Source organism: Tauraco erythrolophus, chromosome 4, assembly GCF_009769465.1.
Source record: "Tauraco erythrolophus isolate bTauEry1 chromosome 4, bTauEry1.pri, whole genome shotgun sequence".
Taxonomy (NCBI): Eukaryota; Metazoa; Chordata; class Aves; order Musophagiformes; family Musophagidae; genus Tauraco; species Tauraco erythrolophus.
The window spans coordinates 9,869,230-9,882,835 of NC_141468.1; positions in this window are offsets into that span (position 1 = coordinate 9,869,230).

The window sequence follows — 13,606 nt, forward strand, 5'->3', positions numbered from 1 at the left end:
TGACAGCTTCGGCACATAAAAGGCTTTTAAAAAATACTCACATGAGAGTCATTGTCATTAAAGTTTATTATTTAAGGAAATACAGAATTTTGTTATGGAATCGAAGTAGTACACATTTTGGGTAACGCTGCATTACAGGGAAGACCAGTCACAGTATAAAATTATTGCTGCCCTCATGGGAAAGCCCTCAGATGTCAGCAGCTAAGGTATACTTTGCTTCATGCCCCAAAGCACAGCAGTGGACCAAAGCTTTTTGAAGAGGGGGTTTCCAGATAAGTCATAAGAAAGTTGCAGGAAATTCTAATAGTTCTACTTTAATGGAGGAAAGACTAGAAATTCCCTGTCTCTTAATCTGATACAAGTCTGCCGTGGTTTTAGGCCGATCCAGCAACCAAAACTCACACAGTCGCTCCTTCTCCAGTAAAGTGGAGAAGAGAAAAATAAAATAAAGGGACTGAGGGTTGAGACAAGAACAGAGGGAGCACCCACCAACCATGGTCTCGGTCAAAACAGACAGGGCTTTCTTAAAGCAAAACAGTTTATTGACGATTACTTAAAAGGACAAAGGGAAACAAAACCGGTTACTTAAGAGGATAAAAAGAAACAAAACCAGATCTTAAAACTGACACCTTCCTTCCCCCTCCGTACCTTTCCTTTTCGTCCCGGCCCTACCTCCTCCTCCCCCCAGCAGCACAGGGGGCAGGGACTGGGGGAGTGCAGGTCAGTTCATTCCATGCTGTTACTGCTGCTTCTTTCTTAAAGGAGGAGGAGTCCTTACACCCTTTTCCCCTGCTCCAGTGGATCCACTACTCACGAGGAAAAATCCACAAACTTCTCCAGCGTGAGTCCTACCCACAGGATGCAATCCTTCCCCATCGGATTGCTCCAGTGTGGGCTTTACCACAGTCTCGGATTCTTAGGGAGTTGTAGCCACTCGCTCTGGCATGGGTCGTCACACAGACTCCAGATGCCTCTCTACCTTGTTGTGCATCCCAACACGACTGTCCTCAGGCTCAGGCATCTTCTCTTCACGGGCTGCGAGTGGGTCTCTGCTCCACTGAGGCCGTCCTGGTTGCAGGGGGGCCGCCTGCCATCTCACCACCAGTTGCAGGGGAAACTCAGCTCCAGCACACCTCCTCCCGCTCCATCCTCACTGACCTGGTGTTGATGCGACTGTTTCTCTCAGACCTCAGTCCTTTCTGGGTGAACTCAGCCCAGTGGGCAACCCGGGAGTGGGGTGCTCCCCGAATTCCCCAGACGGCTCCACCGCCATCCTCAGTGGACTGCGCCGGCCCGACGCAGGCAGTTGCCCGGCCGGGAGCCAGGGAGCGGGGGCAGTGCCCTCCTCCCTTCTCTCCTCGCTCCTGGGCAAAGCACCTTTTCCGGTTCCTTTGTCCCGACTTTATTAGGGCAATTCGCAGAGGCGCTGATTGGCTCAACCCCGAGGGGGATGGCAGTCTGATCTGGTGGCCAGAACCAAGTCTAACCCGGTTCCAAAACCAGGGAGGTCACAGGGAGCAAAGCCCCTCTCCTGCCACCAGAACCCCCAACCCCCCTACATCAAACCATGACAAAGTCAATGTTCAGAGTGCGTCTGAATTTGTGTCTTCCAATGTATTTTTAAGGTAAAGAAGGTAGAGTATGCATGGTATACCTAGGGTATACCAAGAATATGCATGGGCTGCGCTGTATGAAACCTACTTAAGCTGATGCCAAACAGGAAGATATATCTATTACTGGTTATTATATCAAAAAGATCCCACTGCTCTCAGTTACATAGGAAACAGTGATCTGGCCTTAATAATGTAAAATTGCAGATTCGGTGCTCATCCTTCTGATTTTCCATGTACGTATCTGTGTAAGACAGTAAATCTAATATATTGGAGACAGGATGTGTGCTCAGAAAATCCATTGGGCCTTGAAAAAAAAGTGTAAATGTCCCAAACAGACTGTGTGACTGTGGCATACAGAAGGATTTGTGGATTTGTGTGAGTCAGTGGGGCACAGAGGTTAAACTCAACACAGCATGGTACAAGAAAACTTACCAGCTGCTTTTCTAGGCAACAAGCAGGATTGTCAGTCATTGTTGTTAACCTAACCATCAGCTGTTGTTTTTTTTCCCCTACTTTTCCAACATCTTTTCAGCTTTGTGTAGACAGCCCAGTCATAAAATCCAGAAAAAAAAAAAAAAATCATTCTAGAGACTAAGCAGCTAAAACTCGGGAATTATGTCACAGAGTGGTAGCGAGTCTTATTAAGGATCTGGCATTAAATCATAATTTTAACATTTCTGGTACAGAGAAATAAGTGAACTCTAAATCTTAAGACATTGGCTGGCAATCCAGCCAGTGAATTAAACTTTTTCTGTCTGCGTCTACCTTTTATTGCAAAGACAAATTCTGAATGTGTTGGAGATTCAGTTGAATGTTGCAGTGTCATCTGCAACACGACACTAGATAAAGAGGAGGATTGCTTCAATTAGATTGGAACACGGGATTTTAAACAGGGAAGAAGTTACAGCATTTTTCAGGTTTCAGAATGTTCAGATTTTTCTGCCTGAGTGAAGTAGTGGACAAAGCCAAAACCATGAGAATCTATTCACTCAGCATCAAGGCAGTTTCAGAAGGACATGAGTCCAAGTTTCTGCTGACATATCTCTAGAAGGTAATGGGAGTAGAGAATGTGCTGCTAGGTCAGAGAACCATGATTATATTTTCATTTTGGATAGAATGAGTGAGTAAAGTATGTTGCATAAAACAGACATATTGCACCTTTCATTTCAAATTACTTTTGTGAAAAGAAAATCACAGAAGAATTAAGAATAAGCAACAATCGACCCTTCTGAATCTCTACATTTTTTCCTTTGTCTCTTTCCCTTCCAGCTGGCAAGTATTTTTATTTCCTGTTATAATTTTTTCTTTTTTATTTCTGAGGGGATGGCATATTCTCATGTGGAGCATGCTTTAAAGTGCATTCCTGACTATAAGATTTAAAACCTGGTGAAGAGGGTAACAATGTTTCACTTCACTTAATACAATCTCAAACTCCATTTTGTAGCGATGCCTTTATCTCCGGAAGTCACAATTCACTTATGGCATACTTCAGCTTCCCTCCTTGGTCCTTTTCGATGTCACTAAAGCAGCATATGAAAGTCCTCTAAGATAAATGAAAACGCTCTGGAATATAAGTGGTAGGAAGCACATGCTATTTTACGCACTGATGCAACTCCATTCTGTTCCTATTAAAAGGATTTTTTTCATCAAGAGTGCTCTTGTCATTTTTCTCCGCAAACGACACTAAATCTTCTGGGTTTTATTTTCTGGCTTTTGTTGTTTGCATTATATGTTCTGCTTTTGTTTAGACTGTAAGGAGACCTTTTTTATTCATAACAGAATGTGGAATTACATTTATAGGTAGAAGTTATTTTAAAGAGGAAAATATAATACTAAGAAACTGCCAAAATTTCAGACATAATATGGGAAGCTTGTTTTATGCAATGTGCAACCGGTTGACTAAATGAGATGACAGGAATTCAAAGACCTGGGAAGTATATGTGGAAGACTGCTGTATGTCTTATACTACTATATTGCATTTTGTCATACACTGTGGTTTTTAAAAGATGAATCTTTTTTGTTTGCATATTACAGACTTAAATTTAATCACAAATCTGAACTTTGGCTGAGGCATGTATACAAATAATTACAATAATAGGAAATGTTTAAGAAACTTACTAACAGCAATACATGTGTTAAGAAAGTTGTCAAGATTAAAGGAAATCTTAGTCTAGAAGAAGTGATCAATATTTTTGAGACCACACCACATTCTTCGACAATGGTTTGATATGTGATACCTATAGGAGAGAGAAATCAAAAATATTGAATCTTGATCATAGCTTTTTGGAAACAATGAGAAAAGTATGCATGACTTTTAATGAGAGATCCTAAAACACATCAGAACAATGTAAGTCCTAAACTAGTTGAGTGACTAAGACTACGTTGTAGTGAGTGTCACAAGCATCTTTGTTTCAGAGGTAGCAGAATGAATAAAAAATCTCATACTGAAATGAAAATAATAGTGATTTTTCATTTCTCTTGATAAAGAAGTAGTGAAAATTCTAATGTGTTTTCTGGTTTGTATTATTTTGGGAAAAATACATCTGTGAATGTGCTGAGTGTCTATTTGAAAAAAGAAATAAGATACACAGATGTTGTATATTTGTCCCTGTGTCTTTGTAGATATTGTTGCAGGAGCACAATATTTAAATGGGAAAAATAAAAATCTTTCAAAGCATTTTCTGAAATGCAGTTTTATAGCCCATACACAAGGATCTTATTTTATTACAGAAGATATTCTATCAAAGGCTATTGGCAAAAGCCATCATTATCCGGCTGTACCATTTGTAGCTTTACTTCCTATTGAAATACGGGATCCATCTGCTCACTGATCACAGGATAACAACCATCATTCCCACTTGCTTACCATAAATGATATATCTGAAAGTACCAGAAATGTGATGGAGTGCAATCCCAACCCTTGGTCATTCCCTTAAATCATTCATAGTTAACTTAATTTACGCCAGGCCGATAAGCCTCCAGCATATTGACTGAATTCCAGCTTCAGTAAACTCGATTTGATCCACTCAAAATTTCCAAGGCATGCCTAAAAATCATGTCTTCCTTTTTTTTTTTTTTTTTTTTTAATTCCCTAATAGCCTGTTTAAAGTTGTGCCCCATTTCAGCGTTGTGTTGGTACATTTGAATCTGACTCGTGCTTTAGCTTACTGCTGTGCTGCAAAGGCAGCTTTGCTAAACCTTGAAATTAGTGTATCACAGAGTTTGAAGAACCATAGCTATGAAATCTGGCACGTTAAAGACTAAATCCATGACTTATCAACTACATGGAAGTTGGGCACAGACTAAATGAATCTGAATGTCACTAAAACCCATGAGTTATTTCTCTGTAGGTAGGTTGGTCTATTTTCAAATTCCAAGAGGCCAAAGAGTCTGACTTGAAAATACAGAGTTAACATCAAAAATCTGGTCTTTTGCACTCTCACTTGATATAATAAGCAGCCAGGACTCAAACTGCAGGTTTGTTTCATAGTCATGCTGTGATTCATATTTTGTCTGAAAGTTAGTCCCATAAATGGATTTCGTTCCATAACTATTAACACTCTGTCCCTCTTCCCAACCACTTGTCCAACCTTGTAAACAATCTGAACTCCCAAATTTAAGAAGCTGTTTTGGAGCTCTGAAGAGTCTTTTGGATACGCCTGTCACCACGTTTAATTCTATTAACTGTTATCAATATAAATTTATTTGCTCTGCCTAACCAAAATATCTATTCAAAGTTTGTTCACTTGAACACCTTCCCCTGATGAACCTATCCATGTGGTGCCAGTGAACATCATTCTTTCAGAAGTGGCACAGAAGTCTATTGAGAATGGTTAAGCGCTGCTACCTGTGGCTCCCTATTACGTGTATACAACAAATGATCTCTCAAACTCCAGACCAAAATTCCCTAAACTGTATATTGAAGACAAAAAGCCAAAGATACGTCCTTTTATCACTCGAAATTCCTTCCAAATTAATTGTTAGAAGTGATCCAGAGTGATCTCGACAGGCTTGAGAGGTGGATCTATGCAAACATCATGAAGTTCAACATGGCCAAGTGCAAGGTCCTGCGCACGTGTCGGGGCAATCCCAAGCACAACTACAGGCTGAGTGAATTGAGGCCTTCAAGGTGCTGGTTGATGAGAAGCTTAACATGAGCTGGCAATATGGGCTCACAGCCCAGAGAGACAACAATAGCCGGGGCTGCATCAAAAGAAGTGTGACCAGCAGGTTGAGGGAGGGGATTCTCCCCTTCTACTCTGCTCTTGTAAGACCCCACCTGCACTGCTGCGTTCAACTCAGAGGTCCTCAACACAAGAAGGACATGGAGCTGTTGGAGCAAGTCTAGAGGAGGGCCACAAAGATGATCCGAGGGCTGGAGCACCTCTGCTATGAAGACAGGCTGAGAGAGTTGGGGCTGTTCAGCCTGGAGAAGAGAAGGCTCCGGGGTGATCTTATAGCAGCCTTCCAGTGCCTAAAGGGGGCCTACAGGAAAGCTGGTGAAGGCCTTTTTACAAGTGCATGTAGTGACAGGACAAGAGGCAATGGCTTTAAGCTGAAAGAGGGTAGATTTAGATTGGATATAAGGAAGAAATTCTTCCCTGTGAGTGTGGTGAGGCACTGGACCAGTTTGCCCAGAGAAGTTGTGGATGCCCCATCCCTGGAAGTGTTCAAGGCCAGGTTGGATGAGGCTTTGAGCAACCTGATATGCTGGAGAGTGTCTCTGCCCATGTCAATGGGGTTGGAACTAGATTATTTTTAAGGTCCCTTCTAACCCAAACCATTCTTCGATTCTATGATTAAGAGAGGTAACAAGATATAATATATTTTGAGTCCCTATCTCTTGTTTTGGCGAAGAGAGTTCTGTTCTTCAAGATTGATGTAGTATGTGTCAGCAAAGCATAAAATTATTTGTGCAACTGAAAGATTGCTGCTTTATACATTCTGTACATGGGCATGGTCATAAATTCATTTTTCTTAAAAATGGGGAAAAAAGCCTCAGGGCTGCACAGTTATTCCAGGTGACTTGACCAAAGACACACTTTCACTGTGTAATTTTAAAACCCCATTTTGCTGTCTGACCTATGCTAAGTAGGACTCTATTAAGTGAGTTGTCTTGTTGAAATCTTTTGACCTCTCCATGATTAGTTAGGAGATGATGTAAGCAGCATTGACGAACTGGGCTGTAAGTCATAGTCTGACATTATTCTTCACTAAGCAGCTTCTCCATTAGAAAATAATTCAATTGATTAAAAAGAAGTAGCTTCTCTGCTATACCAGAATTTGAAAAAGCTTGGGCAAGTTTCAGCTAAACCTAGTGTTAATTGTGTTATTTCACAATATGTAGTAGATATATCAGATTTTCGTTTGAAAGCTTCAAATGCAACTATATAAAAGTAATTTTTTTAAAAAAAATCCTATATTTTCTGCCAAGTATTTAAAATGTTTTGCTAAGTCACTCATTTAATTTTACAACTCCTTCTATAGAAGACTTTTAAAATATGGTGTGTCTCATTATTTCAGTGGTTTTATATGTAAATAAGTCTAAATATCAAACAGTTCCTGTGTTGCCTGGGATGAGCTGGGGAGAAAATGACAAAAAATGAACAAAACCCAAACTCTTATTTTCCAATCAAAGTGAAACTTGCTCTGAAATACCTTTTTTGCATGTGTATTTTTTTTCTGAAAGCAATAATTTAGTATTGAACACAGAATATTTTCTTTTGTTTTGGAGTGCAAGAATAAGAATCCAGTCGAATTATTTGTTGATTTACATTAAGATATTGCCATAAACTGTGAATTTAGTGTTTCCAGGGAGTCTGACTTCAAATAAAAGATTTTTAGAACCATAGCATTAAACAATTTCTAGCATGATCATGAGGAATTGACAGAAATACTGTCTTTTTTCTTATTTCCAGCTAGGAAAACACTGCTAAACATCATTCCAATGCTTTGTGGAAACAGATGGTATGTGATAGCAAAAGACTATTTCAGACTAAAATATGCTCCCTCTTTTTTCTTATCATTCTTATCATTTTTGCCAACTGTCCTTCATTATAGTAATTTGTGTGCATATTTTCTATGGAGTCCTCTTTCAAAAACATAACCCAGACCTTTAACATTTTCTGTGCTTCTGTGTTGAATCAGATCAAACCTGGGTCACAAAAGAAAAGATGCTTATATTTTCTGTGTGTGCGTTTTGCCACCCTGTTCATATCATTTTAAAAATCTAGTTAAATCCACACAGACTGGTTTCATTTGTGCATTTAACCTCTGCAAAGGTAAGACCAATAAAGATCATATCCAACTGTCACTGTGTTAGATCAAGATCTCAGGCTAAACATATGGTACAGAAAGATTTAGGTATATAACCCTTGAATCTGGATTTGTGGCATAGAATTTCTGTTCTTACTTGGTAAAAGATGTGACTGTCAACAGTACAATTTTCTTAGCTTATATAGCTGGAAGTCTGGCACGAAGATATATCAGTATATATTATAAATAGAAAAAGACCAGGCTTTAGTATGCAATTTCTTCAAATGCCCATCAGTACCACTGAATAATTTAGTAATTGTACATGTCTTTACCCAATACACGACAATTTTACTAATTCCTACTATCCTTGCAGATCAAATGCTGATTGACAGCAGAAGCATTTTTATTGTTTGTTTTCTATCGGACAGTATGGAGTAGTAAAGTGCATTTCTGTTGACTTCATCTACTAGACACCTCAACTTCTGGATACAAAGTATCACATCAGGATAAGCGGTTAATCTAGTCTAGTATGACAATTCCCATGAAAATAAAAATTTCCCTCTAGTTAAATATAAAAATAATTTAAAAAATAAAGTTTTAAATGAATTTTTTTTTTCAATATCCTCCTTTATTCTGCTGTTTCTACCAAAATCTAGCACTGTGGCTATCCTGACAATGCAAAAGAAAATATTAAGAAACAGATCAGGAAAAAAAAAAAAGGACCTAGAAGAATAAAAATATTTTTAATTTAAGGGGTTTTTTACATACTTAGACACCCTGGATTTCTGCCCTGTATTATACCCCTTAGAGTGGGAGTGAGAGAGAGAGAGAGAGAGAGGATGTACTAGAACAAGTCTCAGTGTACTCAGAAAGGTAGTATTTCAGAGGAAGAAATGGAAAATTCTACTTTCTAAAAGGAGTCAAATTTAATGTTTATTATATTGATGTGCCTTTATAAACAGCAAAATCTTTCCTTTACTGATATGTGCATGACTTTTCAGACTGATTTTTATAACAAGGGAAAGCTTCTTATTTGAGGATATTTAATATCACTCACAGTTTTTTTATAGATCACAGGTTTTTTTTCTGTATGTCATGTTATTAATGTAGATTCCATCTTCCACTGTGAACTTATACTAAGTTGAGTAACTATTTAGATAACCCTCAAAAGCAACACTTTCCTACAGACATTTGACTATTGTGGTATGAATCATTAAAACAATTTACTTTAGCAAAAAGTAAAAATAAAGCCCATTTCTGAAAGAGGAGAGCTTTTCATTCCCATGCTGTCTCAGAATTTATTTGCCTATTAACTATTCCATAATAACTTAACTGGTCATATTGCATTCCTGATTCATCCAATAACTTTGTTGAAAGTTGGAAGGCTAATTGCAAAAGTGATTATTTATAATATCTGAGTGCTTTATTCAGGGGACCCATTAAAAGTATAAACAGTGGGGACAGAGAAAGGTTACAACTGTTTTAATGAAAAGAAACATATGAAAGTTTTATGCAAATATCACTCCTAAACTTGTCCAGATTTTAAATAAAGACTTCTAATGAAAAGAATGTTTTCCTTCAGAGGATCCAGTAAATTTTATACTAACCAAAATAGACTATTTCACTTGCAGTATAGCTATTCCACTTTACTGGCCAGTGACGGTGTAAAGATTTTCCGTGGTATTCCCAAAATCAGATGTTTTCTTAAAGCCATGCTGTTTAGTGAATTAGTGAGAATTTGAGCTTGTACTTTTTGAAAGAAAGGCCTCCAAAACCACTACTCCAAATTCAAGTAATTTTTGTTTGGTTTGTGGTGGGGTTCTTTTTAAGAATCTTATTACTGGTAAATCAATCTGCTGAATATTTTACATTAGCACTGTTACCAATCTACTTTTAGCTGAATATAGCACCTCTGAGGTACCAGCAGGACAAGTGGCATCATATGCCGTCTGCTGTTCCCTTGCACAGGCTGAATCATTCAAAAGTATTTTATTTGCCACAGACATGATTCATGTGCTAAATGATGAACGGTTTGGAAATAATAGTTTTTGCTTTCGTATGTTTTCACTTTTTACATGATGTTAAAAAAACACAAACCAACAAACTAAAACAACTTTTAGGTCCTCATGCCAATTGCTCCCAAAAAGATAGGTAACACTTTTGATTAGTTTTTGTTTTTAAAATGTGATATTTCATTAAGACAGAAAAACTTTGCTATCCAGTTTCAAATTAATTCAGTTTCAGTTTCACAAAACATGATTTTAGATGGAAAGAGAAAAGAAACAAGAGACTATTTAACCCTCCTTTCTTTGTGAGTAGTGTTCTTATGCATTAATGCATAATGACACTAAGCAAGGATGAGAATTAGGTTTAATCCACCTATGACAGACCAATTTTACATCTCTGCAGAGCCAGAAAGATGATTTGGCAATCTGAATGTTTCATATCCCATGTTAATGCCCTATATGCAAACTCAGTTCAGACTAATGTTTGAGATCATCCTCTGAGACACGATCCTGAAGATTTTATTTCCAAAGTGTTATTTTAATACAATTATAAATTTTGCAGGTTTTGTGAAGTTTTGTTTTATTTTCTAATGAAGAATAAAATGTTGTGAACAGTGTCATGAGAGGCAATTCCAACCTCCCATGTAACCCTAACCCTGAATATTTCCTACCCATTGAAACCAATTGTATTTTGGGGTATTCAGTGACTCTAAGGTATTTTTATAGTGAGTTAATACGTTCCTAATAGATAAGAACATGTTAGTGTAGTTTACTACATTTTTTCCTTAATTTAACTAGTATTTTTATATCACTTGCTGTTCTAAACCATGTTATTTCTCACTTCTTTCTTTTGCTTCCCAGTCTTTGGACAATATTCAATGTGAGACATTGTATGAGCAAGTCACTCTTCTACTTTGCGTTGCCAGCTCTGCACTATGTCAATAGACAGAAGTGAGGGGTGTATGGAGATGGTGAGGGAATAGAAACTTCGGTGGATGGACTTGGGAGAACAAGAACGTTGCCTGATAATGAATGGCAAGCCATACTGGCAACTCATATATGTAAGTGTTTTATGCTACACCTCTCAAGCTACATTTGCGAAAAAATCAAGACTACGGCATATAATGTGTGATAGTTTGATGGGGGGGGTGTTCTGGTGTCAGGGGAGGGGATTTGCTCCCTGTGCCACCAGATCTGAGTCCCATCCCTCCCCCGGGGGAGGTTGAGCCAAATTGGCGCCTCCCTATTTAAGTTGGGACAAAAGGACGAGAAAGGGCTTTTTTGCTCAGGAGCGAGGAGAGAGCAGGAGGGCGCTGCCCTCGCTCCCGGCTCCCGGCCGGGCGACTGCCCGGGCCCGGGCCAGTGCCATGTGCTCAAGATGGCGCCGGGGAGCCGCATGGGGGGCTCGGGAAGCACCTCGCTCCCAGGGTGCCCGCCGGGCCGAGCTCCTCTAGAGGGGATTAATATCTAAGAGAAAACAACCACAACGACCGGGTCAGTCAAGATGGAGCAGGAGGAGGTGTACTGAAGCTGAGGCTTCCCTTGCAATCGGTGTGAAGATGGCAGGCGGCCTCCCCTGCAGCCAGGGTGTACTCGGCGGAGCAGAGACCCACTTGTGGCCCGTGGAGAAACCCACGTCGGAAAAAGAGATGCCTGAGCCCAGGAGAGGTCGTGGAGCAGGGGATGCGCGACCAGGTACTGCTAATAATGGGGCATGGAATGCACGACGAGGTCGTGGAGGCATCTGGAGTTCGTGGGACGACCCACGCCGACGCGAGTGGCAGCAGCTCCCTAAGAGGCCGAGACTGGTAAAGCCCGAACTGGTACAATCCATGGGGAAGGATTGCAATCCTGCGGGCAGGACTCACGTTGGAAAAGTTTGGGGACTTTTTTCTTCATGAGTAGGGGATCCACCGAAGCAAGGGAAAAAAATGGTGTAAAGACTCCTCCTCCTTTAAGAAAGGAGCGGCAGTTAACAACATGGATGAACTGACCTGTACTCCCCCATTCCCTGTCTCCCTGCGCCGTTGGGGGGAAGGCAGAGCCAGGAACAAAAGGAAATAGGGGGTGGGGAGGTGTTGTTTTAAGATCTGGCCTTGTTTTCTCTTTCTCCTCTCAAGTAACCGGTTTCGTTCCTTGTGTCTCTTGTTCAGTAACTGTTAATAAATTGTTTTGTTTTAAGAAGAAAGCCTGAGTCATGTTTTGCCCGGGACCATGGTTGGTGAGTGCTCCCTCTCGGTTCTTGTCTCGACCCTCAGTCCAAAAACCGTGACAAATGCCAGTGTGAATGTAGATATGATCTGAATGAGGATCCACATCTGGAATGTAGATGCCCTCCTGCAGAGTTAGGTAGCCCAGACATCTGTATCTAGACGCATCCTGGAGCAAAAACATACCCTTACACAGGGAACCGTGCAACATCTTGACCTTGGAAACATTCATTATGGCTGGAGAGGGATTTTTTAGACAGAATGTTCTTACCAGCTCTGATTTTTAGTTGATGGGTAGGGAAGGGGATAGCTTGTGTTTGATGTGGTGAAGAGGAAGCCATGGCAAAACTCTCCACTGAGCTCCTCCTGGGAGAGCAGGAATGAATTACATGTGACAGATGTTAGTCACTTAATGAATAATTGGAAGGGCCTCAGATACAACAGTGATGAGAGCACTGTAAGAACCCATGGAGAATATAATCATGATGGTAACAAAAGATGGGGAAGTGTCCAGCTTCAGAACAACATGCCAAGAACATGATCTAAAATGTTAAACTGGCTAAAATATCAACAGATCAAACTGAGCAAGGCTGAGACATAATGTCATCTTTCAAATTGCAGATTTGGGACTGAATTTGCACTTAAAATAACAGTTTGATACTCTTCCCACTGAAGTCTGTGGCGAGCTGCCAGCTGACCTCAGTGGGAACAGACTTAGGCCAGAAGCTACTGTGCAAGTAGAATTCACAAAGTGCTGAATTGGTACATTGGAAACAAAATTCACAGTCTGCATGCCAGAGAATGCAGAGGGGGGAACAAAACCCACCACAAATGGCTAAACCAAATGATAAAGGACAGCATACAGCCCAGAATGAAGAGTCAATAGCAGCAGGTATAAAAGATGGACTAGAGAGAGTGAAATCAGCACCAGCATCTACTTATAAGAAAAGGGATTCCATCTCCAAGTAGTCAAGTGGCACAGCAGAGATGTTCTGTCTGCTGACAGTGGCAATCTGGTGCTGGGACAACCCTGCAGAGGACAGGTTGAATGGAATCTTAAAAAACAATACATTACTTATTTCTGTTAGTGTGGGCATGGATGAGAATCAAAAGGATGTTGATTTGGTAGGAAACACTTTACTCTTCTGGACTGTAGGATCAGTTAATCCTAGTCACTATACATGAAATCAGAATAAAACATTAGCCTACATGAAAGAGTGGATGAGCAAGGCAGGTTCTGGAAGCAACTGTAACACTCAAGAAAACACCGATACGAAACCAATAGAATTCATTGGTTTTGTGAAGAAGACAAAGTGCTGATGTAAAATGTACTCCTGCACCGATTTCAGCTAATGATGTGACCTGCACTTTGAGGAAATCAGCAATGCTAGAAACATCCTCAACACCCTGACTAAATAACAACTGACGTTTAACATGAACAGTTTAAATTAAAACATCACATTCCTGACGATCTATAATTCTCTGAATGAATGCATTAGAAAATTGTCACAATGGATCTGCC